This window comes from Aythya ferina (genome assembly GCF_964211825.1).
Source record: "Aythya ferina genome assembly, contig: HAP1_SCAFFOLD_131, whole genome shotgun sequence".
Taxonomy (NCBI): Eukaryota; Metazoa; Chordata; class Aves; order Anseriformes; family Anatidae; genus Aythya; species Aythya ferina.
Window position 1 is genome coordinate 48,529 of NW_028181394.1, and position 23,312 is coordinate 71,840.

Genomic DNA, 23,312 nt, shown 5'->3' on the forward strand with positions numbered 1-23,312 from the left:
TGGTGAATCCGTGACCGTGATAGTTCAGCACCCTGAATCCGACGGGACCCATGACGATCAATCGGCTACACCCCTTAACGCGACACTACTAGACGAAGAAGATGACAGGGCTTGCATGCACTGCATTAGGCTTTGCATGTGAAAACACCCCCAAATAATTTCACGTACATTTAACATTTTTAAAGCTACAGCCCTACATAGTTAAGGCATCAGCATTCATTCCTTTGCTTGATAGCAAAGTATGAACATACAGAAGAGTTAAATATTTTCTTTGCATTCTTAAAGGCGATTTTTCAGACTTGGGCTTCAGTTGTTGGAGTTGAAGAGATCAGTAGACATCCTTACTTTTACGTTAAGACCAAAATCTTTATCTAAGATTGTGTTATCGAACGCAACTAAACTCCCACCCCCACATGGTTTTTTTGTAACTTCGCAATGATCTTGCTGCAGTCCCACTCTGATGGTCTTTCAGTAACATGCAAACTGCCGTGGCAGATTCTGTTACAGTGCTTTTCTATTGACAGTGTGCATAACACTCAAGGTAAAGCCCCTCATTTCGCAGTGGGGACATAAAGTGTTTCTTTGGACCCTGCTGCTTCTGTTAGTACTCATTTTTTCACAAACTTGTTGAACCTGAGCCGTGCCTACTGAGCCAACGAATGCTTTGATGACACAGTATTTTGTCAAAGCAGTTTTGCTTCTTGGAGCTACAGAAGCAGCTCTGGCTACGTGATAGGGAATTGTGCTGCATTGGCAAAACCAGACTTAGCTACAGACTTACACCACTTGCTAACTCGATCTATTTCAAATCTCATTTTAACTTTAAAGGACAATCAGTTTTGTGGCTCCTGTCTTACTAATTTGCCTTGTTTTGCATGGAAGGGCAGCCTCTGAATGTTTTGCTTTATTGCATGCTTCAAAAAAAGGCTGAGGAAGAGACTGGAGGAACCTTTTCTATTCTATGGACTTTCCCCCGACAGTGTGGAATTGCAGGCTACTTGGATGAATGTTCCAATGTGAGTAAGGGAGCAGACCTCAGCCAAAGGAGGTGGAATCCTTGCTTAATAGTAAGTATCAGTGTGGGGACATCTTTGCTTAACGGGAGCCATTTAAACTCTTCATAGAAACAAAATAAGCTGGACATCTTATGCTTGGAAAGCAGTATGGTTACACAGCTGCTAACATAATGACTTGAGTCTTCTGCTCTGCAACTTCAGGTTTTGTTTTCAAGCAGTGCATACATCAGTTTAAGCTTTGGACAAGGATATTTGCAATGCAAATAGTGATAAACCAGAATCAGCGGTGCTGACGAGTGTAATGGTGAAATGCAGCAAATCAAGTATTCCTGGAGAAATGTGAGATTACAAAACTAGTAAGCCATGAAGCACTTTTGTTGTTGTTGTTGTTTTTTAAATCAATTCTTATATGCTGAAATAGCACCTTCAAGAAAATCTGTTTATCTAGCCAGGTAACGGTGTCTCCCTGTAAACATGAAGGAAATGCCAGGAGCAGCCATAACTCTTTGCTGTCAAAATAAAGAGCAAGTCGAGGCCAACATCATGCCATAGTGCAAAGGCTTGCTAAGAAAGATCATTCTAAGAGGTCTGCAAGAAAAGATGACTTACTTTGTCATAAGTTTGTCAAATAGAATGGATGAGTTAGTAGTCGAGTACTGACTGTGTCCGACTCTACAGCTGCGGCGCAGCTCCAAGTCCCTGTTTTCTCCGTGGACTCGTCTCACAGTTTTTGCACCAGCTCTGCTCCTCAATGTTCTGCTGACTGAAACGCAGAAACAAAGTATTTTGAAACAGTGAAGATGGGATTCTCCTTATTTCACCGTTGCTCTTGTAAAATGTAAACAGACAAACAAAAAAGGCACCCTGAAGTGGATTGATTTTTCTTTACATTTCAGATCAGAAGTTGTTGTCACAACCACTGCATTCCACTTCTTTATCGCTCTGCACGTTTAAACTGTCTACTTAAAACTGGGACCTGTGGGGAAATTTTTAAAGAGACTGAAAGCTAGCCAGACAAAAACAAACGTGCAACTTTTGTTCCATGCAGGAGGGAAATCTACTCCACTTATTTCTGTCTTGGAAAAGTGAGAACAATCAACACCTTTCTCTAAGGTGTTTTCACTCCATTCATGTCAAACTGTATCTAACAGTGCTCAAAACAAACACTATGACATTGCAAGCCTCTTCCTAAGAGGTGTATGTTTGATTACTCTGTTTATGCATGCAGCACTTCCATTTCCTGCATTAGGATCTAACAGCTCAAGGAGGGAAGAATCGTTTCAAGAGAAACACCCAAACACCAGATAACTCAAACTCGTGCTTTTTAGAAAAAAGCCTGCCCATTGTTTGCCATACAGCACCCTTTGGCACAGGTTTGTTGCTTGCACTGTCATTAAAAGAGACAAGAGGACAAGGGGAAGGGAAGAGCTACACCACTGTGCTGCTAGGATCACAGCTAAGGTTTACTTTTGTGCTTGCCAGCTATAAAACTAAGTTTGAACTTATCAAGTATCGATTTACTTTGCACAATTAGAACAGTTTGCTTTGTGCCTACCAAGCTGCAATTCACACTGCTCCCTCCCCAAGGAATTCATAAAATCTCCTATTTGCACCTACCTCTCTTCACAGAAAAGTCACTGAGGAGTGAATTCAGATGACTACAGAAGGCTTTGGGGCCAAATGAAAGCCATGGAGTGACCAAGTGCCATCCTCTTCAGTAACCAGCGTAAATAGGTATCCCGGGGACTTACAGCCACTTACCTGTGTTATATTCTTTTTTTCGTTCCAATTTTGGCTTTCTCAACTGCCTACATTAAGAAAGAGGACAGGGCAGAGAAGGGAGAAAAGACTTGTTGTATTAGACCCATCAAGGATGGGAAATTTCACCATGTTTACAAGCCAGTGCTCCATGGTATACAAAGAGAAGCCTGTAGGCCTCACGCAGGATCCACATCCCAAGTCTGTTGCGTGCCATATACACGCGGTTCTGTATGTACCCACATTTCCTAGCTTGCTCGTGTTGAATTCTCAAAATTATGAGCAATAGCACCCAAGTGGAAAAGATACATGTCCTGGTTTCAATTAGGACAGAGTTAGTTCTCCTCCTAGTAGCGGGTAGGTTGCTATGTTTTGGCTTAGAATGTGTGAAAGGATGTTTAGAAGAGTGCTGATACCACCCCGATGTTTCAATTGCTGCAGAGCAGTACTTACAACAAGCCAAGGACCTTTCGGTGTCTCACTGTCCTACTGGCGATCAGAATCGGCGCACAGCAACAGCTGCGAGGGGACAGACTCAGGATGGCCGACCCCAACTGGCCAAAGAATTCTATGCCTTATGGCAACACGCTGCACCATGGATAGGGCGGGGCAGCCGGGCTGCTAGGGGTTACGCTGGGCACTGGTCAGCGGGTAGTGAGCAACTGCATTGTACATCACTTGTTTTGTACACATTACCAGTAGCAGTACTATCATCATCATCATCATCATCATTATTATTTTCCTGTCTTAATAAACTGTCTTTATCTCAACTCGTGGGCTTCACTTTCCCATTTCTCTCCCCCGTTCCAGAGAGGGAGGTGGGAGGGTTGCAGAAGGGCTGTGTGGTGTTTAGCTGCCGGCCGGGCTAAACCACAAGAACACCTCAAAGGGGTTGGGAAAAAAAAAAAACAGGTTTTTTTAGAAAAGCGGGAGACTTTCACTGAGAAGAGGGACTCTAGTTTTAAGGTACTGGTACGCCATCAGCATGCTCACAGGCCTCTGCTGATTTTAGCCGGAGGTTTATCAGGCCACAACTCACTGCACATGCTTTCTCTCTTGCTTTTCAATCTACAAATCGAACAGAGATTGAACATATAGAAATACAGTACCTTGAAAAGCATCTTCTCTTGACATTTCCCCTCAGTATCGCCATACTTTCTTCAAAGCTGGAGACTGAACACCGCAGGATGCTTTTGCTCATTGATCTTAAACGGTGTCCGTTGAAACATTCAATACTGGGAGAAGAATAATCCTAGGGAAAGAAGGAAACAAGAATATATTTATGTGAACCACGTAGATTCAGATAAAGAAATTCTGCCTCACGCAAGTTTAACTGACCCTCCTGACTTGGTAGTGGGGCAACTAATGGCAGGCAGACACTGAAACGCTGCTGTGCTCAAGAAAAACCTGGAGAGAAAAAAAAAAAAAAAAAAAAAAAAAAGCTTTCAAAACTAAAGCTTCCCTCTCCCCACCATTTTCTTGTGGATAACTTAAGCTTAATATCCTTGGCAAAAAGATACTGCAGCAAAACCTTTCACATAAACTTAGTGTTTCGTGAAAAACAACAACAAAAACTTTAAATTCAATTGGAATTTTTTTCAATAAATTCAATTGGAATTTAAATTCAAAACTTTAAATTCAATTGAATTTAATTTAAAAAAACTAAACTAATTAATTTAAATTAAAAAAAATTAAATTCAATTGACTGTTCAGAGGAACAGTCAAGCTTGACATTATACATCCTAGAATTAAAATCTAGTTTGAGTTTTTCTCCCATCTCCAGACCTTGCTAAAGATGCTTATTAGGAGCTCTGTCAAAAAAAGTGTAAGGCTTGTTATATCAAAGCTTTGAACCCTTCTTACTGCCCTTGACCTTCTTCACATTGCTGCTCCTACAAGGGTGAGTACTATCATTTTTAGTACGGGAGGGAAGCTGTGATATCCTTGAGTGGGGGGTCGTTCTGTTTACAAAATGAAGTTCCAGTAAGAGTACATCAAATGAACCAACTTTCTTTGAACTTTAATTCATCACTATATTGAATGAATGACCTCTGGATTTCTCTCTCCCATTTGGAAGTCAATTTGAAAACAAAATACCTCTGCCATAAAGAGCCAGGCATCAGAGACACCTGTTGCGCCTCAAGAACAGAGAAGGTATGAACGACAAGAGCAGCTGAATAAAATGCAACTTGCCATTAGAAATGGGTGTACTGGCATCTACAGGTGCCGCTGGCACCTCCTCATTTTCATTACTCTCTTCATCTGGTTTCTCGTCTTCAGTAGCAGGGTTCTGCTGTGGTGACTTGGAGCTGTCGCATGGAGCCACGCTGCAGAGGTGTGACCTTGCAAGAAAGAATAGATACCAAAGATCTTCGTCGTGCATTTTTAGTTACAAATGCAGAGACAAGTCTTCAAATCCTTAGCGTTAAAGCACGTACCTCTTTTCTCACGAGATTCTTTAATTTGTTCACAAAGTCGTCCAAACTCTGTATCCGTTTCGTTCCTCACCATTGAATATGCAGTGTCTTGCAAAACATAGGCGCTGTGACGATCTGAAATTTTACACACTTTAACTGAATGTTGTCTACCAACCAATGAAACTGTTTTGATCACAGAAAAAAATTGCTTTCTTCATAGGTTGGTTCCGAAAGGTTCTCTCAGTGAATATTTTCAGCATAACATCGAAGTTAATTAAAACAAAAGCACTAGTTCCTTGGGAACACTTATATCACAATTCCATGCCCAAGTAGCAAAATGATAAAATATTTACAGTCTGGACGTCCAAAATCATCTAATCCATCCGAAGTCTATTGTCCGCACACAGCATTTCTCCATCTATACGTTTGACAGATTTTTTTAAACTAGGGCTAAAAAGCACATCCTCACCTGTAGATCTTTGATCCGGGTAGTACTCTAAGGCATTGTTACAGATTAGATCGATGTCCTTCAGCTAGTCTCCTGCAGCGAGGTACTGGCACGAGTCAATTTGAGTCAGAACTGTTGAAAGATCCATCGGCTCTTTAATCCTTGTGGCATAGTCAGGTACCTGCAGATCAAATACAAGCATTCAGAGGTTTTCATAACCTTGCACACTGTCTACTAAAATTATTCTGAAAACTTTAAATAAACGACTTCCTAAAAACCCTGAACATTTGCGATGCATCAGAAGACGCTGAAATTAACCAGTTTGCTTCTCAAAAATGGAAGGGCTCTTTCATTTTTCATTAGAGCGGCTAGGAGAGGACAACAAGAAGTAGGGAGGTCAGAAGCATGTGCATGGTAGAGAAGAAACACTGAGGGTGGGAGATTCATTTCACTTTGCTTCAGAAAATCACAACAGTGAAAGCTGAGCAAGCCATCCGGCATTCTCTTCGTTGTCGACATTGAGGAAAAGGTGCATGAATTGCACCTGTGAAGTACCTATTGCAGGCATCTACTTTAGAATGAGATAACTGGGCCCTGAGGTGCTCATTTCTTCCCTCAGACCAGAAGAGGAGACTAATGACCAGTTCAGATGAGGACATATGTATCTGTCTAGATTTTTCACAGCTCAAGAACCTAGGAGAAAAGGGGAAGAAAAGCCAGTGGATGCCCACAAGAAGAGGACTTTGCTGATCCGCAGGTATATTCAAGTTACATCTGTCTTTGAAATATACGCCCCTAGTTTAGGCTTATCTCATAAATTAAGGAGAAAAAGGCATCTAAGCAGCCAATTGGAGGAAAAAGAAAACACACTGCACTTATGGTTGATTCCTATTGAGGAGTTCCAGATGAAACAGAGAACAGGATCTCAAAACTTATTTTTACAAACTGCTGCTCTTATTCCTGTTCCCACAGGAACTGACAGTCCAAGAAAGGGCTTCAGACTTCATTAAAGTAGTCCTGTAAATACTGTTTGTAATTATAAGGAAAGATCTCTGTGCTTTTCAGTGCTGTGACACGCCTACATATCAAAGCCTTTTCACGAGCAAACTGTGTTGGCATTTGGACTGGCTTTTTAGAATGAAACCAGGGCTTTCAGCGAATAATCCCATAAGAGACATTTGAGAGTCAGCAGAAGTAAAAGCACTGCCTCTGCTTCTTGCAAAATCCTTACAGTGCAGCCCTAAAAACAAAGTTGAACCTCACCCAAAACGCTGAGAAATACGAACACTGAGAAGTTACAGACACACACAGATCAGCACTACTTTACCTTCTGTGGGTCAACGGGCTTTGCAAATTCCCTGAAATGTCTGTCAGTGGCAAGTCTGTGAGTAACGTCCCTCAAGAAAATTCTAAGGTCACGCAAGGTATCCTCCTCTTCCTCCTCCAACATCCCTACTTTTGTGGGGATCACTCTTGTGGCTTCTGAGGCTCAGCTGGTGGTGCTACAGGCACGACTTCCAATGTCCAATCAACTTCAATTCATCAGGAAAAATTAGCCAATTTACAGTACTCAAATACAAGCATATGACAAATTACTGACAGAAAATGACCACCAAAGCAAAGCCCAAAGAGCTAGTAACTTCGATAGGAAAGTTTTAGATGTACTTCTCATATCCTCCTCACCTCTTTTCTTTACAGGAGGCTTAGCCACTTCATTTAGAATTAGGTCCTCAAAAAAAGATGCTCTCTCTGCCCTACCAGGCAACTCAATATTGCACACTTCTCCAAATTCCTTATTAAATAATTTTTGGATCTAAAGCAGAAGGATGAGAGACATTTCAGATTTAAGGCCACAAAAAACTCATCTTCTATTCCAAAAAGACGAGTACCTTTTCAAATTAAGAATAACCTGAAGAACACAAACTGAAAAAAGTTATCTTCCTGGCCTTAAAACGCTACATTTTCACAGGCTGGCACGGCAAATTCAAATATCACCTTTAAGAATCACCTATAGAATTAATGCTCGGTGAAGGGATTGTACGCTACACTGATAAAGTAATGGCTTTCACCACATCCAACAGCGCCTCCTTTGTATTTACTTGCCTTGCTGCAGCCTTTACTTAGAACCTTTATGGCTATAGAGGGAAGAGAAAGGCTTCAGCAGACAAGTGAGGGCTTTTTGCTGAGTTTTTATTTCTCTCCCAAAAGGTGTCTGAAGTAGCTAGTACCTCTACGTCTTCCTCCATTTTCAAGTTCTAGTATTAAAAGGTAGGTAAGGAATTTCACTACTTATTTTAGAAGGAATTTACAGCCTGTACAAAAACTTCTGTGGGAACTCAAGCACTTTCAAAGCAGTTGATAATAAACACGTCTAGGTAAGACCCGTTCTCTTCCCCCAATGACTGAGACCAAATCATCAGAATGACAACAGCGTGGTCCTGTTTTGGGCACCTTCCCTTAATGTAAACTCTCAGAAGTCAATGAAGTTCTGCACGTACTTTTACTACAGTTTATTTAGGACTACAACTAGAATTCGATTCCAAAGTTACTTTAGCAGAAATTGGAACTCAGCTTTCCAGCTTGGAAAGCTTTGGCCTATATGAAGAAAGAAACTGATTTATTTATTTTTTTTTTTAATCAAAGCGTTTCAATTCTCTACTAAATTGCATTATTAGCAGTTTACCCAACATAGCATGGAATGGCAGACTGTCAGAAGAAATCTCTTCAGTAAGAACATCCTCTTGTCATTTCAAGCACTTCATATTCTTGACTGAATCACTTTGTAGCCACCAGAATTATTGTATTAATTTATTATTTGCATGTGTGAGAAGGGGGTGAAAGTCACTTGCTTGATTCAGAAAAAACCTGAAGCAGATGCTTTCACAGTATTCTTTTTCTCTAAGCAAATTTTAAGTGATTTGTTAGGGTGCCTGAGTAATAACAGCATGCATTTAAGAAAGCACAGCATTTTGATGCTGAAAGCATATATAAATTACAAGACACTGAAGAAATAGTAAGAAAAGTATTGACAAATACCTCTTCTGGGAGATCTGAGTGACGTACATCAGACGTAGCAAGCAGCAAAACTGGCGAAAATGCTGGAATGTTACGTAGTAGAGTTAGAAAAGTAAGTTTCAAGGCAGGTCCAGCGTTGTCCCACCATAAATGGATATCTGGGACATAAATTGTGCTTGGTGCTGTCTTCTGAGCATTTCGGATCAGCTAGTGAAAAGGAAAGCTTGCGTAAGAAAACTAAAACACGTACAAGAACCTCTTAATACATAGCTACATAGCCATCTGACTGCCCCATGAAATGAAACTGCGTGAACAGAGTGGCAAGCATCCTTTCACATAAGGAATTTCTCTGTGCACCCTTTCAGATTATCAGTATTCGGACAACTCTAGTCAGAAGATGGGAAGGATATATTCAGGCAGTGGCTAGACACCGTAACTATATGGCCACAGCCACAATCATCGCATAACAAAGAAAGGAAATGTCCCTCTTAAGGGACACATCAGTATTCAGTCGTGTAACATGTCTGTCCTTACTTGTATGGCTCTCAAATGTTTCCACTAAAGGTAAAAATATTTTAAGGTAGTGATGCCAAACAAGAAAATGGATTTCCTGCCTAAAAGTAAAAACACCAAATCTGTTCATTTTTTCTAGTTAAAACCACATCACCGTGCAAATGAAGTGTTTTCTGAATGTTAATGCTTTTATTGCACATACTGCAACAGCACAAGTTGTGTATGTCCGTGCGAAAACAAAATAAACAGAAGCCCCAAACCTTGGTTGCCTTACTAATATAATTTAGAAGAAGGCTACAAAAAGTAGCCGACATGCAGTCTGATACAGAGCCATCTACTGGGAGCACACAGTCTTAGGAGGCAATGAGAACTACTTTCTGGATCCCAGTGACATGAGCAGCATTTCTTTCCACAAAGAGATGTTTATTAGCAACACCGCCCAGCTTCCTGAGCTGCTAGCAACAGCCTCACTGTAAAACTGGGTATGGAAAATGTCGACATGTACAACATCCAGATTGTTTGTGGTGCTGTCTAAAAGAAAAGGGGATTTTCAGACAGAAGCAAACATCCCAGCACATTAAAACAAGGCCACCTCCATTACCAATGAATTTTGCTCACCTTACTTGCAACTCCATTGATCCTTTACATACAGTCAGTGAATCCGATGAGAAGAAAAAGAAAAAAGGTACCTGTCCACAGATTTCTTCTGGCGATGCAACGTTTGTAAGCAGAACAGAAAGGTCCAGGGTGTGAACGGGAAATTTCTCCAAAGCGTGCAACACCGCGGGTGCCACGTAAGAAACCTGGCCGTACCCTTCTTTTTTACTATTAGCAGACGGGGCTGGCATGATGTTGGTTCGCAGAAAGCACTCCTAGAACAGGAGTTAAGAAAACAAGTTTATAAATGAGGTGCTGAATAGACACACAGATGTTCCAAGTAATTTTCCTATAGACTTTCTTTTCCCTCCCCAAATAATCCAAATGGCAGCGGTACATTAAATACATGTAAGATTTCCAGTTAAGTTATTCAGTCATTCCAATTGTTTCACCTTCTTCCCTTGTGTTTCCTATTCTTTACTAAACCAAGACTGCAAATTAATATCCCTGCAATCTTGCTTTACTTTATTATAAATTTATTATTTATTATATATTTATTATTTACTTTATTATAAATTTATTTTTATTTAAAAATAAATTGGTGAGGAGCATTTGTTTCCCCACTACAATCAGGCTGTACCTCTGCTGGCTTAAATCAAAGATGCTAGAGACTTAGCCTTGCTCTAAAGCACAGAAAATCTTCTGGACAGCACAGCAATAGAAACTGAGAAAAATAACTGATCCAGCTGTGACAACATGATCTAACTTTCCAACTGTGGGCTTGCATGACTTCCATACTAAAATATCACAAGATTAACACAACTCGGTGGCTTAACAAATAAAGACACCATTCAATTTTCTCTCAAGGTGTTTTAACAAGCCCTTTCTCAGTTTTCTTTCTGCTACATAATTCACTACTGGTTTAACAATCCTGGAAAACAGAAGGGCAAAAGGTGGCAACACAAACCCATAAAGCTGGGGTATTTTTAGCTAAAAGGACAGACAGCACATTTATGTGGTCTTGAGTCTTTCAAAGAATGCCATGGATTAAGTCAACGTGTTCTGGTAGTCTACGGATCACTTTGGCTTACGAAGAGAAGCCTGGGCTTTTCAATTTGGTCATTCAGAGCAACTTCATTACAACTTTAGTCCCTCCACCCTTTCTTCTTGTGAATACCAAGCACCCCTTCAACACACAAACTTGATGTTGCCCCTTCGTCTACCACCCCTCGCACTTTTAACAGCTGGAACTGTTTACAAAGACTCAGCAGACCTGAGAATTTAAACGTAACAGGGATCTATCTTTCTTTACCTGCTGAAACAGAGGCAATTTTTCTCTGGTCCGTCAGGCATTCCATCTTTTAATTCATCTCCAGAAACCAAGCATGCATCGTCATCACTGTCAAACATATCATCTTGTAAAATAGGATTGAAATGGTCTGAAAGGCAAAAGAGGTTTGTTAACTTTCCTGAATAGCCTTTGTCTCTTTCTCTTCCATTAATACAGCTTCTAAATCAGTGCCAAAACCCTTTCTTCATTTGAGAGCACACACTGAAAGCTATTTCCTAGAGTTCAGCCCACCACAGATCTAAGGAGATGGAACAAGGCCCTACAAAGCTGTACTAAGTCCCACTGATGTGTACGTATAAGGTACGCTACTCTTGGTGATTTTTTTCTCCCCCTTAGAATAAAGGAGATTACGAACAATTTCTGCAGTTGCTAAATAGCTAAAATAAAACAAAAACAAACAAGACCATTTCTTTCTGGAGGAGGTTCCCACAATGAAAGCATGGGGATAAAGGATGTGATGGCCACAGAATTCCATTCATCTAGTAAATATCAATGCTAATTGATCTCACGTGTATAGTACGATCCACAAACATTTAAATTAGGAGACTGGTTAAAAATGATGATAGCTAAAACAATATTTAGCTTAGACCAGTTATACTTGTATCCTGGTCCTGACATTCTTCAGAAAGGAATTAGAAACATTGACCTAGAAATGCTTCCCCTCCAAAGATCTGAGTTTTGATTTTTTAAAGAAAAATAGGTGCCTTATACTTCAAACCTCAAGTCAACCTCTACAAATGCTAATTATCTTAGCTGCCGTCAGAAGCAGGATGCTTCAGTAGAGAACGCATCGTCCTTTACTGTGTTTTGAGTCATTCAGAGCTTCCATTTGGCATTTCAGTTTCGAATCCACAATAAAACCTATGCGTTGTATTCCAGACTTGCCCAAAAAAAAGACATGCACATGGAAATAATAAAATTCTACCACCATTATGTCTGAAAGGTTTAAGTTGATTGCACAAACCGCAAGTTTTTGCTTTAGCAGAATTATAAAGAAGTGGATGCTGTGGTTATACCTTGCTGTCGGTCCTTCTTTAGCGCAAGCTGTGCATGCGGGAAGATCTTCTGCACAACTTGTAAAATATTCTCTACTGATCTTTGAAAAAGTGGCTTGAAAATGGGTGATAGTGCTTATACGGGTGAAGCCTTGATCCGGTTTGAAGCTGGAACAACCTTCTTCATAGCCATGAAAAAGTCCTTTGCTTTTATTTTAATAGAATTAACGTCTAGTAGCAACTTCTCCCTACTTGCATAAATCTGAGGATAGCATCGGCGTAGAGAGCACAGCACAGCTTCAGTACATAAAGATTTGATATCTGCACCACAGTATCCTAACAAACAAAAATCAAACGTTACATCGGTCAAGGCCCAGGTTTACAACATGCAACATTTAAAGAATTTGTAATGCCAAAACCAAACAGCTTAACAGGGAATTCAAAGTGCTACCGCTCTGCAGGGGTGTTTCATGTTGCTCACTGCCTGATATCCTGCGCTTATGCAGCTGAAGCAGACTCCTCATCAAAAACTATACTCTTGAGGAAGATGCCCCAGAACCATTTAATGTTCTCAGACAACAAGAGGAACGATAACAAAGAGTAAATAGATGAAAGCATCTCACTCAGATTGCTATGAAGGTGTGCCAGCTGCCTCGTTGACTAGTTGTGCAGCAAGGCACAAGAGCATGGGTACTGCCTGGTACAAGCTAAGGTTCTTTACAACTTGGTCACAAGCAAGAATCCATTTCTGTTTCAGTCTTACCAATGCATTTCTCAGCTAGTTCATCAAGCAACATGTCCGGTGGCTGAGGGGTCCAGTCACAAGTATGAATCTTGAAAATTTCTTTTCCAACCCTGAAGCAAAATCATTGCATTTTAGCTTGTCCCAAGTTTTCCTTAAAAATACCAACAAGAAACAAACAAACCAAAAGGCAAACAAACAGACAAAAAAAACAGTCCTCCCTCAAAACCCCTCATCTACTAATACACTTTTCTTACTTGCTCAACTTTCAAGTATTTTACAGTTATTTAATATACACTCTGCATTGTCAACCAGGAAATTGAATATTTCTTATTTGTTATACTGAACTTTTTCTAGGAACCTACAGTGAAAGAAAAGGCATTTATAGCTTCAATAACAAGTTTCCAAACTACGAGACCTAAGGACCCAGAGGAAAATACTGTAATGAAAAATTTATCCAGAAACATTTCTTTGCTGTCCAAAAAACTTCTCTAAAACTTAGCAAGCTTTCATTGGGACAGTCTCATTACTTCATCACATTTGCTTTCCAGCCAGTAAATTCACAGAAAGCACTTCTGGCACAATGCTTCCAATTGCTACAATTACTATAAAGAAGAAAAGAATTATGACTCAAACTACTACCACTGATCCGGGGCACAATCAAATGCAAACACGTCCCCTATTCACTCATAAGTGAAGGATTGAGACCAAAAACACAACTTCATGATGAAAGCGCCCAAGTGGACTAAATAATTAAGCAAACAGGTACAACTTTGGGAATTAAAGGTTTGATTATAGAACTAACTACTTGGTGGTATCATCCTGACCATATATATCCAGTACCAGATTTGCCCTCCATGGAACAACGCAGTGTCTCCACGTGTCACTCTTTTGTTCAAGTTGTCAATTATTTTTTTTCCTATAAAGTTGGACTTTGCCATGGTAGCACTAACGTTGAATTTAAGTTCTCACCTCTTAATTTGGCAAGTTGAAGAGGAAGTGTCTGCCAAAGCGTCCTGGTCTTCGTAAAGCAGGATCTATAGAATCCAGTCTGTTGGTAGCTCCGATTACCACGATCTCCCCTCTGTTATCTATGCCATCCATAAGCGTCTGAAGAGTTGAAACAATGGAACTAATAGAAAAATATAATTTTTACTTACTGGTTCAGTAAATTTTGATACATTCCACATGACTTTTTTGATGCCGGAATAACCTTCTTCCTAGTGGTCATTCAAAACTGGGAAAAAAATAGTCTACCAAGTCGGGTTTTTTTTGATTTGATAATAAATCTGCAGACTGTTAAGTCATCAAGCACTTCAAGACTGTTTGAAATAATCTCTACGTTAATATAAAAGGAGTACTGCACACTTCTGCTCAGGAAGAAAATCACGGAAAATGTCAACTTTGATTTTAGATGTTGAATTTGTTGCAGTGAGATCTTCCTCATCGCACGATTCTATTTGGATTTAAACCATATTATCTATGGAGAGACCAAGATTAGGACAAGAACAGCACAGAGTTCAGCATGAAGCCAATCAGGAGCTCAAGTTTGTATTCTTTGTATTCAACTTTACCCTTCTCTTGCTGGAAGGACCTGCTTTTTGACTCTCCTTCTCTTCACTAGGAGCATGTTCCCTCTTGCATTCGTAATGCTCTTTCTCAGTGGTTTTAGTCTTGTCCTTTGTATCTTGGCATCTCTCTGTAACAGCTGAGGAGGAAAGGTTTTTAGAGCTACATTCAGTGTCAGACTTGAGAGAGGAAGTTTGCCGCAATTTCTCACCAGGCTCACAAGACTCTTTGCCGGACAAAACGGTTTCTTTTGAAATGAGGTCACGTTGTTTTGATCTTCTTGCTTTCTCCTTGTCTCCACGGTCATCACATTGGTACTGGGCGAGGTATTCATCATTCCCAGGAGATTTCGGAGGGTCCACGACACTGCACAAAATAAAATCACATTTCTCACTTCTGCTGAAGGACATGAATATTAAGAGTAAAACCTTCCAACGTCGAACAAACAAACAAAAACCTCCGAACTACAGGAACCCTCGCAAAGATATGCCATTTAGAAACCTCTCCTGTGATTAGGACACCTTCTTCAGCTCCCAGAGAAAGTGCTTTTTCCCCTCTTGCTTCTGAAGCCATTGCACTAAAAAAGCAAACGCATCTGTCTCCCTCCACATGCTGCTCTGAATAAGAGCCAGAATATTCAAAGCCACTCTATTTCTTCTCCCCACATAGCCGAAAAAACACCAGTTGAAAGAGTTTTCTACCTCTCTCCACGAATTTACATCCACATATCCTATGACTGCAAAAATAGAAGGCGGGGCTCAGGAGAAACAGCCAGTGCTGGAAATGAAAAAAAGCAGCCTGTTTCTTCAGAGTCTTAAGCCTATGCTACTAGGAACAAAACAAAACAAAACAAAACAAAACAAAACAAGAGGAGAGGAGAACAACAGCGGGAAATTTACCTATTCTCCAGGTGTTCAATTGCAAAGCCTCCTCTGGAGGATCAACAGTTGTGAATTCAGTGTGCTTACGAGAAATCAGATCTACATCTGAACCACAACTACTTCAGTAGTATCACGAACTTCTGTTACTCTGAAGAAGCAGTCAGCACCGTTTCTATGTTAGGAAAGAGCTGAACAGAGTCTGTTATTCACATCAAGTAGTCAGGCAGGTTTCTTTAGGAAGGCTGGGTTTCACTAGAACATTACTAGCCTGTAAGCCTCATGGCATCACCTTCCACCTTGACTGCTGAACCTCCTTGCTCCCTACTATCTTCTTTGCCAAGATACAGCTGTCCACATTTACTTTTCCTACTTGGCTGGACTGAATTTAAGAAGATCTTGCATCTAAGAAAGGGAACAAAAGCTGCTGCCCAGCAGCGTCTGGCTCAGGGAGGAGTGAGAAAGCTCTGTGCAGTCCCCAAGGTCCGTGCAGCAGGAGGCAGGAGGTGCTCCAGGCTCACAGCAGCAGTTCCCCTGCGGCCTGTGCAGGGAGAGGCCCCTGGTGGAGCAGGCTGTGCCCCTGGTGGAGCAGGCTGTCCCCCTGCAGCCCATGGGTCCCCCGTGGAGCAGATCTCCACGCTGCAGCCCCCCTGCGGGTGGAGGAGCCCCCGGTGGAGCAGGTGGCTGTGGCCTGGAGGAGGCCGCGGCCTGTGGAGAGCCCCCGCAGGAGCAGGCCCCGGGCTGGACTGGAACAGGCTGTGCTGAGCCTGCTTTGCCCGTGACGCTCCTTGTGGAGTGATCTCCCTGTCCTTCTGGCAGCCCTTGAGCCCTTGCCAGCCTCTTTTCTCCCCTTGGCGTTGGAGGAGGGGCAGGGAGAGAGCGCTTGTGCTGGAGCTCGGCTGCCCAGCTGAGGAAAACCACCATGGCTCTGTCTTGCCGCTGCTGCAGCACGCTGGTAGCAGCCAGCACCGTCTGTTCTTCGAGCCTCAGCAAGCCCACAGCATCTTCCCAGAAGGGATCCCTTTCCTTCACGCCTGACAGGCGCCGCCTCCAGAGGCTGAGGGCTTGTGCCCCGTTTGCAAGCGCTTTCTCAGTGCCCCCTTCCCCAGAGACGGATCCCAGCTGCTTGGCTTCACTGCCCTCTGCTGCCAGGCTCCCGCAGCTGCTATCCCAGCAGCGCAGCGAACATGCGGATAGAAGGCTGCATCATCGTGAGTATCCGCACGTTCCCATGTTACATCTTTCATTTTCCCTCATTCACAATCGTGTTTTTTGGTCAAGAAAAGTTATCACAAGGAAAAAAAGAATTGTACTTCTCTAATAAGTAGTCTTTGTTGTCCGGCCAGTATCAGTAAAAATCCCTGCTCGCCGGTAACTAGAGCCCTTCATAGACCAGCGGGGAGCAGGGGAAAGGCCTCCTGCCCAGCCGGGCTCCCCTCTGCTGCCCTGAGGGGGAGCAGGCCGTGTCGCGGGCCCTGTGGGTCGGGGTGCCCTTAGGGGAGGGGGGGGGGTGAAGGGCGCAGGGCCTGGAGGCAGGGCTGGGGGCTGGGGTGTTCCCTCCCCCTGTACCAGCCCCTTCTGGGCCCTGTGAGACGCGGAGCTGCTGCCCGGGGTTAGGCCCAAGGTCTCCTGTCAGGCCCGGGGCCGCCCTTCCCCTCGCCCTGCCCTTCCCTCCCGCTCCTGAACCCTTCGTCAGGCCTTGCTGGGCCCTCTGTCCGGCTGTCTGTCTGTCCGTGCATCTGACCCTCTGGCCATCTGTCCCACCACCCTGCCCCGTCCCTGCCCTCTCCCTAAGGAAGCAAAGAGTCCCCGGGCTGCCTTCATGGGGGGGGTAGGGGGGAGAGGGGAGGTTCTGCTGAGAAAAAAATGAAAGATTTCCCCCTTAACGGGCGCCTTGCGAGTTCTTTCGAGTTCCAACCTTCTGCCTTCCTTCCGTAGCAGTGCCTCTAAGGGGTGCGCTGTAAGGCAGCCCTCATCTGGCGCGTTGCTCCTCCGTTCCCCCAAGGAACTGCCTTCAGGATCTGACTAACTCTGGATGCACCCGGTTGTCGCCTTAATTTCTCCTTTAGCTTGCTGAAAACAAGCCGGTTGGGTGACCTTTTGCGTTTCTCGCTTAAAATTTGGATCGAGGAGGTCTGTGTTTCCTTACGCTGATGTCCACGCTGAAGGTGCAGAAGGGTTCCGTGCTGTTGCTTGGGTCAGCCTTGTTGCCAGCTTTGGAATGTTTAGCCTACCGGTGCTTCGGTGCTGTTGGGCTGCACTCAGAGTGTGAGCTCTGGGCGTTATTTCTCAAATACTGCGTTATTTGAGCGTACAGACCCGAGATATTCTGAGGAGAGGTGATTTAAGGCACGTCAGAACCACCGCTGCGGCGTGTGCCAGCGTCGGACGCCCGTTCGAGTGATCGGGCGGAGCAGGTGAGTTGAATTTGGTGCTGGGTGGCGAGGTGGTGTTGGGGGAAGAGCTAGGCTAAGGAGAGCTTCCTCTTGCTCTGCCCCTTCCCATCTCAAATGGCCGCTTCCTGGGGAGATGGGTTCGTTGGGAGGTTAACTACAACGTTACAGTGAGGATGAGGAATCACCTTTAGTCCCGTAGGTATTTGCTGCCAGGCCGCAGCGTTGATTTCAGAAATTGTATTTAAAAAAGGGAAAAGAAAGGAAAGATGTATTCTTTAACATACTCTCTTTTCTCGGAGAGTAGATGGAGGAGCTTCAGCCGTGCCCTTCCTCCGGAAACGATTCCCAGTGTCTGCTCAGACACTGAGGAGGAAAATGGAGGAGAGCCACCCGATAGAAATAAAGGAAAGAAGGGGTCATGGATTAAGGGAAAAGCACTACTTAAAAAATTGGTGCTCTCTAAAAACGGGTTAAGGGTTTGGGACCTGCAGGTGCTGCCTACACCTGTGTGCGTTGCAGTCGTGCCTGTTGCCACTGAGCAAAACGGGGAGAGCTGCTTTGTCGAACGCGGCGTGTTAAAGCACGTGCCACTGCCTGGAAGAAAAGCACGGACTTCCCTCGTGTGGGCCTTCTTCCCTAGCGATCTGTGGTTTACCTGATGGTTTCCCATAAGCTGAGAATGTTTAAAAGAAAAAAAAAAAAAAAAACAAAAATCAAAAACCAACACCAACGTTGAGAGTGGTGAAGCAGATCCTCACGTGGGGACTCAGAATCAGCGGTGACATCACCATGCGAAGCATTGTGTGTGCTTCGGGTTGGGGCTGCTGCGAGCCTCGCAGCGGGGAGGGAGAGCGGATCCGGGGTGCCTCTGTGTCAGCCCTCTGCCCTGGTGGCTTCGTGAGCACTGAGAGTTTGACTCCTGTGTTCCCAGCTTTCGCTTCCGCACCTGCGGTGTGGCAGAGCCAGCGAGCTGCTTGCTCAGCTGGAGGAGGAAGAGGAGTGACCTCAACATTGCCGAGGTAAAGCACAATTATTGAAAAGATTTGGCAAAGATGTGGGTTGTACCAGCGCGGCTGCTGCAGCTGCAGCAGATCCTGGAGCATTGGAGAAGATAGAGAGGGGTTTCTTCATGAAAAGAATGCTGTTAAAAGTGTTTTCATGCCAGAAATTAGGATAAACGCCTCTGTTGTTTGACATCCTCTATTGAGCTGGCACATTGGCATTACAGCGTACCTGGCACGCTGTTTGTATTAAAAAAAAAAGGTATTTTATTCAGGGCAGGCCAGAAACCTGCCTTGGCACTTGCACATCGCAGCAATGCTTACAGACCCTGCATCCTGGCTGCCAGGCCAGGATCTAAATCCGATGGTGCTGTTGGTAAACTGAAGCTCAGGAAGCGCTTCTGGGTTTTTTTGTCCTTCCATGTGAATTTTTACCCTGTGAAGATGGTGTATGAAGCTATTTTCGTAACAACAAATAGGTTTAAAAGCAGTTTCAGTTTAACATCTACACGCTTGGGTGTTATTAACAGAGCTTTGTATACTGAGCTGGTGCTTGGTAGGAGAAAAACCATCAATCTTACCTGGGAAACGTGGACCCCCTCAGCTACATACTGCTATGAGGAAACTCAGATGTAAGAACACACTTAAATAACACCTCACCAGAGCTGTTGTGCTCCTGACCACCAAAGGCACCTTTTTCCAACACCGTCGTACTGGAAGTTGATGCAGCTGGTTCCATCCGTAACGTGTGACTGTACAGTGCTGTAAAAGAACTATTTTTTCACAGCTTTGGAGAAAGTGAAGCAGAGAAAACCACGCATAACCACTGATACCTGGACCCCAAACTGCCACAGGCTGACGGTGATGCCCACTGGATATCTCCTGATACCCTGCTGCCTTCTGACTGCTCCAGCAGAAGTCCTGTTTTAATTAGCCAGCAGGTCCCTCTGAGGGAGGGACTTTGCTAAAACTCCTGCCGTAGGAAGTATCCTACGGGAGCCAAGTTGCTAAACTGATGTGTGGTTTTCCCTTAACCCCCTCACCCCTGACTTTCCAGCTCCTGACAGCACTGCCAACGTGTGCAGTGTCACCGTGTGCCAACTAGGTGCCAGCTGCCATGGTTTATATATTGTAAAATTAGTGATTTGGGACTCGTGAGCACTGAGGAGAGGCTAGCAATTGCGTAAGAGCTTTCCTTGTGTCGCTCTGGGGCAGGGAGATGGGTGAAACATCTTAGGCTTGAAAGTGATTCCCTGCAGAGTGACGTGCTCAGATCTGCACAACAGATCTGTCGTTTTGGTCACCTTATTAGATCCCTGCTTGAGAGGTTGCTTGCAAGAATCGATTCCTCTTCACCTTGATGTGTCAAGCTAAAGACAAATCTGTGCCGAAGCACTGTTTGATCAGACGAGTGCCTCAGTTCAGGATTGTTCTTTGACAGCTACAGAAACAGCAGGACGATCAGCGCCTTCAGGAACAGATGAATTTGATCTTGAGGCTGTCGTAAAACAGGTCCCTGAAGTCTGAAGACTCTTCAAATAGTTTGGGCCAGCAAGGAGCAGCTGTACGTGGCGGCTGCGGTAACTCGGGGCTCCGAGTCTCAGAGAGCGTGGTGAAAGGTGACCCCCAGCTGGCTGCTGGAGGAAGCTGAGGCAGCGTTCAGCTCTAACCTTTGCCTTCTTGGCTGGCATCTTTGCACTCCTGCTGTCAGTGGGTGTTGAGTGTCCTTCCCGGCAGCCTCAGAACGTGCCCTCAGATGTAGGCAGCATTTAGCAGCTAGAATTCCCTCAAATAGAAAGAGTACAAATGATGCGTTTTCTGCTTTTGCTTTGGAACTCTTAGCTTGAGGTTTTCCTGCAGGCCATGAGGTTTCTTGCAGCAGCAGGGATGAGTTCTGTTAGCAAGAGGCTGTTCTGTGCTTCGACTGTGGGAAGATGAATGGTTACGTGTGCACCGTTAAATATAACTTGACACCTAGCACACCGCACTTGCAGCCTGTGGGGTGCTTTAACAAGCAGGTAAATCAGCAGAGGCTGTTTTGCAGCCGGGGTGATGCTGGGTGATTAAAAAGCAGGGGCAGAACAAGGAGTTTCTAGTGTTTGTTCTTGCTTGTCATCCGACTCTCCACTTCCACTGTTCTTTAAAAAAAACAAAAACAAACAAACAAACAAATAAAAAAAAAAACAAGCAAGGGGTAAGCATCTTAATATCTTTATTATAAATGGAAGGCACAAAAGAGGCCAGCAACAGAGACTGTCCAAGAGAAATGCTTTGTGCTTTATAAACAAACAAGGAAGTACCCTTAGGTGGGTGTGATAATCCTCCTCTAATGCGTTTTTGGGGTGCAAAAATAGATTTGTTCCTTTCTTGCTCTACTCTGCAGGACAAAGGCAGAATAGGCACTGCAAAGTTAGACCAGGGAGGTCAGTTTGTTCCATACCGAGAAAGACAAGCCTGTAAAACAAACTAGACAGATTTTCTTTGTACTATTCATCTTCCTTCAGCAAAGGCAAAGCTTATGACACTTGTTGGTGTGTATTTCCAGACCCCCAGCTACTGGCACTGTAGCGCATCTCTAATTCTTTGGTACAAAAGGTTCAAAATCTCTTAATGCAAAAATTTTACCAGCACCCTGGAGCAAAAAAAAAGAAATCTAAAACCCTTACCAACTTCTATTACAGACCTGCTGAGTGCACCAGAGTTACTCATTTTTATTCAGGCTTTCAGGGGCAACTTCAGTTGGTTTAGCGCTTGGATTGCTATGTTGGCAGATGTCAGTTTAAAAAAAAAAAAAGCTTTTGAGGTCCTTTTTAAAATGAGACTGCTTTTTTGGAATTTGGAATACTGCAAGGTATCGTTGGTTTTGCTTTCTTCCCATTCCTTAGACCAGATCCATTCAGATTCTGAACAGCGTTCCCGGTGTGTTCAGGAAAATGGAAGGCAACAAGCAAAATGATGAGCTCCTTGGGCAGTCAAAAGAGCTAAATCTGGAGAGTGTTTTGAGTCAAACTTCCATGCTAAGGAGCACCAGTAATTGTTAGAAGTAGCTGCAGAGGAACCTGCATGGCACTGGGTGTGTTTCTGAAGGTGCTAAAGGTCCGAAGTGACGATTCCTATCCATACTAAAGAAGAGAAGGAAACCTTGCACTTAACTACTGTTTTTATTCCCTTTGTCCAGCAGTCAAAAGCAGTAACTAATATGAGAACCCAACTTTTCCTCTCTTTATTTTAGATTTGGGAAAATTCCCTGCCAAAACAATATTTCCTGGAAAATTCACTAGTGTTTGTGTGAGTAAAAGCTTCCAACCTTTTATTATTAATTTGTAAGAACTATTTCATCCACTTTTGTCCAGAAGAGTCAGAAATAATTTGCACAGAAATGTGCAGCGTTTTAATAAAAGGATTCAGAATCACTCTAATTTGAACTGGTTGCAGGTTTTGTGACATTTAGTGTCTTTAAAAAAAAAATAAATCAAAATTTCTGACTTCATATCAGAAAAAAAGAAATAAAATTGCTTGTGGCGAAATAAAATCTGTTGCAGCTCTGCTCATCGAAAACTCATTGGCTGTTAAATTGGACCTAAGTCGTCTTCTCTAACCTTTCATGATCCTGCAGCAATGGATGATGATGGATATATGGATTAGGGAACAGCACGTGATGGCAAACTTGTGGTATTTGCTACTGTACTGGGTCTGGCTGGAATGTTTACTTTCCCTGCAGCAGCCCATACAGTGCCGTACTCTGTACTTGTAGCTGGAACAGCAGTGTTACCACACCAGTGTTGTGTCTACTGCTGAGCAGCAGTGGCACAGCATTGGGCCTTTCTCTAACCCTCCTAGGGGGTGGGCAAAAAGGTGAGGAGAGAAACATCACTAGGGCAGCTGACCTAAACCAATCAAAGGGATATTCCATACCATGTGATGTCCCACTCAGCAATAAAAGGTGGAAACAGGAAGAAGAGGGGAGGGGTGGGCTCTCGTTGGGAAAACGTCGGTCCTCCTCTCGAACACCGGCTGCGTGCGTTGAGGCCTTGCTTCAAGGACGTGGTCAATCATGGCTCATTTGTGGGAAGTAGAGAGTAATTTCTTTCCTCTGCACTTCCATATAGCCTTCATTTATTTTGTTTGTTTGTTTTCCTCCCTTCTTTTTATTTTTCCTTTTCCCCTCCCTTTTCCCCTTTCCCTTTTTATTTCCCCTTAGTTAAATTGTTTAGTTCATGGTAGTCTTTATTTAATTATTATAATTTTTTCCCTTTAATTAAATTATCCTTATCTCAACCCGTGAGTTGTTCTTTGCTTTTCTTCTCCCCCTCCTCATCTAAAGGAGGGGGAGTGAGAGAGCGGTTGTGGGGTTTAGCTGCCCAGCACGGTAAAACCACCACAGCTACAGCGCAGAAAGAAAAACCAAATTGCTTCCAAAAAATCAAAGTAATTCAAAATCCTTGGTATCATGCAGCCGTGCCACTGGCAAAGTGAGCATTCCCCTGCCTCTCAAAGCTTGCTGTACCCTTGATCTGCTGTCTTGCTGCTGTTAATTGATTGCAACTCTACATGTCTGATCAGGGCTACGAGTTGTTCTCGATATGGAGATCATACAACATCTACTGTGCACGCTT

General features: G+C 43.4%; 1 protein-coding gene and 3 long non-coding RNA genes across 8 annotated transcripts in view; 1 reads left to right on the top strand and 3 right to left on the bottom strand.

Annotated features, from left to right (window-relative positions):
* Positions 1 to 1,122: 1,122 nt before the first annotated feature.
* LOC311428735 lies at positions 1,123 to 5,326 on the bottom strand. Its single transcript, XR_014687844.1, has 5 exons — positions 5,213 to 5,326; positions 4,968 to 5,116; positions 3,884 to 4,026; positions 2,778 to 2,824; positions 1,123 to 1,779 (listed from the first exon to the last, which is right to left on the bottom strand). It is a non-coding gene; the product is annotated as an uncharacterized lncRNA (long non-coding RNA).
* A 348-nt stretch (positions 5,327 to 5,674) lies between these two features.
* On the bottom strand, positions 5,675 to 9,933 carry LOC311428738. Of its 2 annotated transcripts, XR_014687847.1 has the most exons (5): positions 9,857 to 9,933; positions 8,676 to 8,861; positions 7,323 to 7,452; positions 6,967 to 7,171; positions 5,675 to 5,820 (listed from the first exon to the last, which is right to left on the bottom strand). It is a non-coding gene; the product is annotated as an uncharacterized lncRNA (long non-coding RNA). The 2 variants fall into 2 exon arrangements; XR_014687848.1 differs by having other exon boundaries at positions 6,967 to 7,452.
* Positions 9,934 to 12,872: 2,939 nt separating this feature from the next.
* LOC311428736 lies at positions 12,873 to 14,739 on the bottom strand. Of its 2 annotated transcripts, none has more exons than XR_014687845.1 (3): positions 14,633 to 14,739; positions 13,825 to 13,984; positions 12,873 to 12,965 (listed from the first exon to the last, which is right to left on the bottom strand). It is a non-coding gene; the product is annotated as an uncharacterized lncRNA (long non-coding RNA). The 2 variants fall into 2 exon arrangements; XR_014687846.1 differs by lacking the exon at positions 14,633 to 14,739 and adding an exon at positions 14,427 to 14,561.
* Positions 14,740 to 19,946: 5,207 nt separating this feature from the next.
* LOC311428733 (zinc finger CCCH domain-containing protein 11A-like) overlaps positions 19,947 to 23,312 on the top strand; it is a 234,884-nt gene continuing 231,518 nt past the window's right edge. Inside the window, exon 1 of one of the 3 annotated variants that reach the window (XM_084540045.1) lies at positions 19,947 to 20,714. The gene's annotated coding sequence lies outside the window, so the exon portion shown is untranslated. Of the gene's footprint in view, positions 20,715 to 22,229; positions 22,769 to 23,312 lie in introns of those variants that run through there. The other 2 variants (XM_084540046.1, XM_084540047.1) reach the window with 2 other exon arrangements.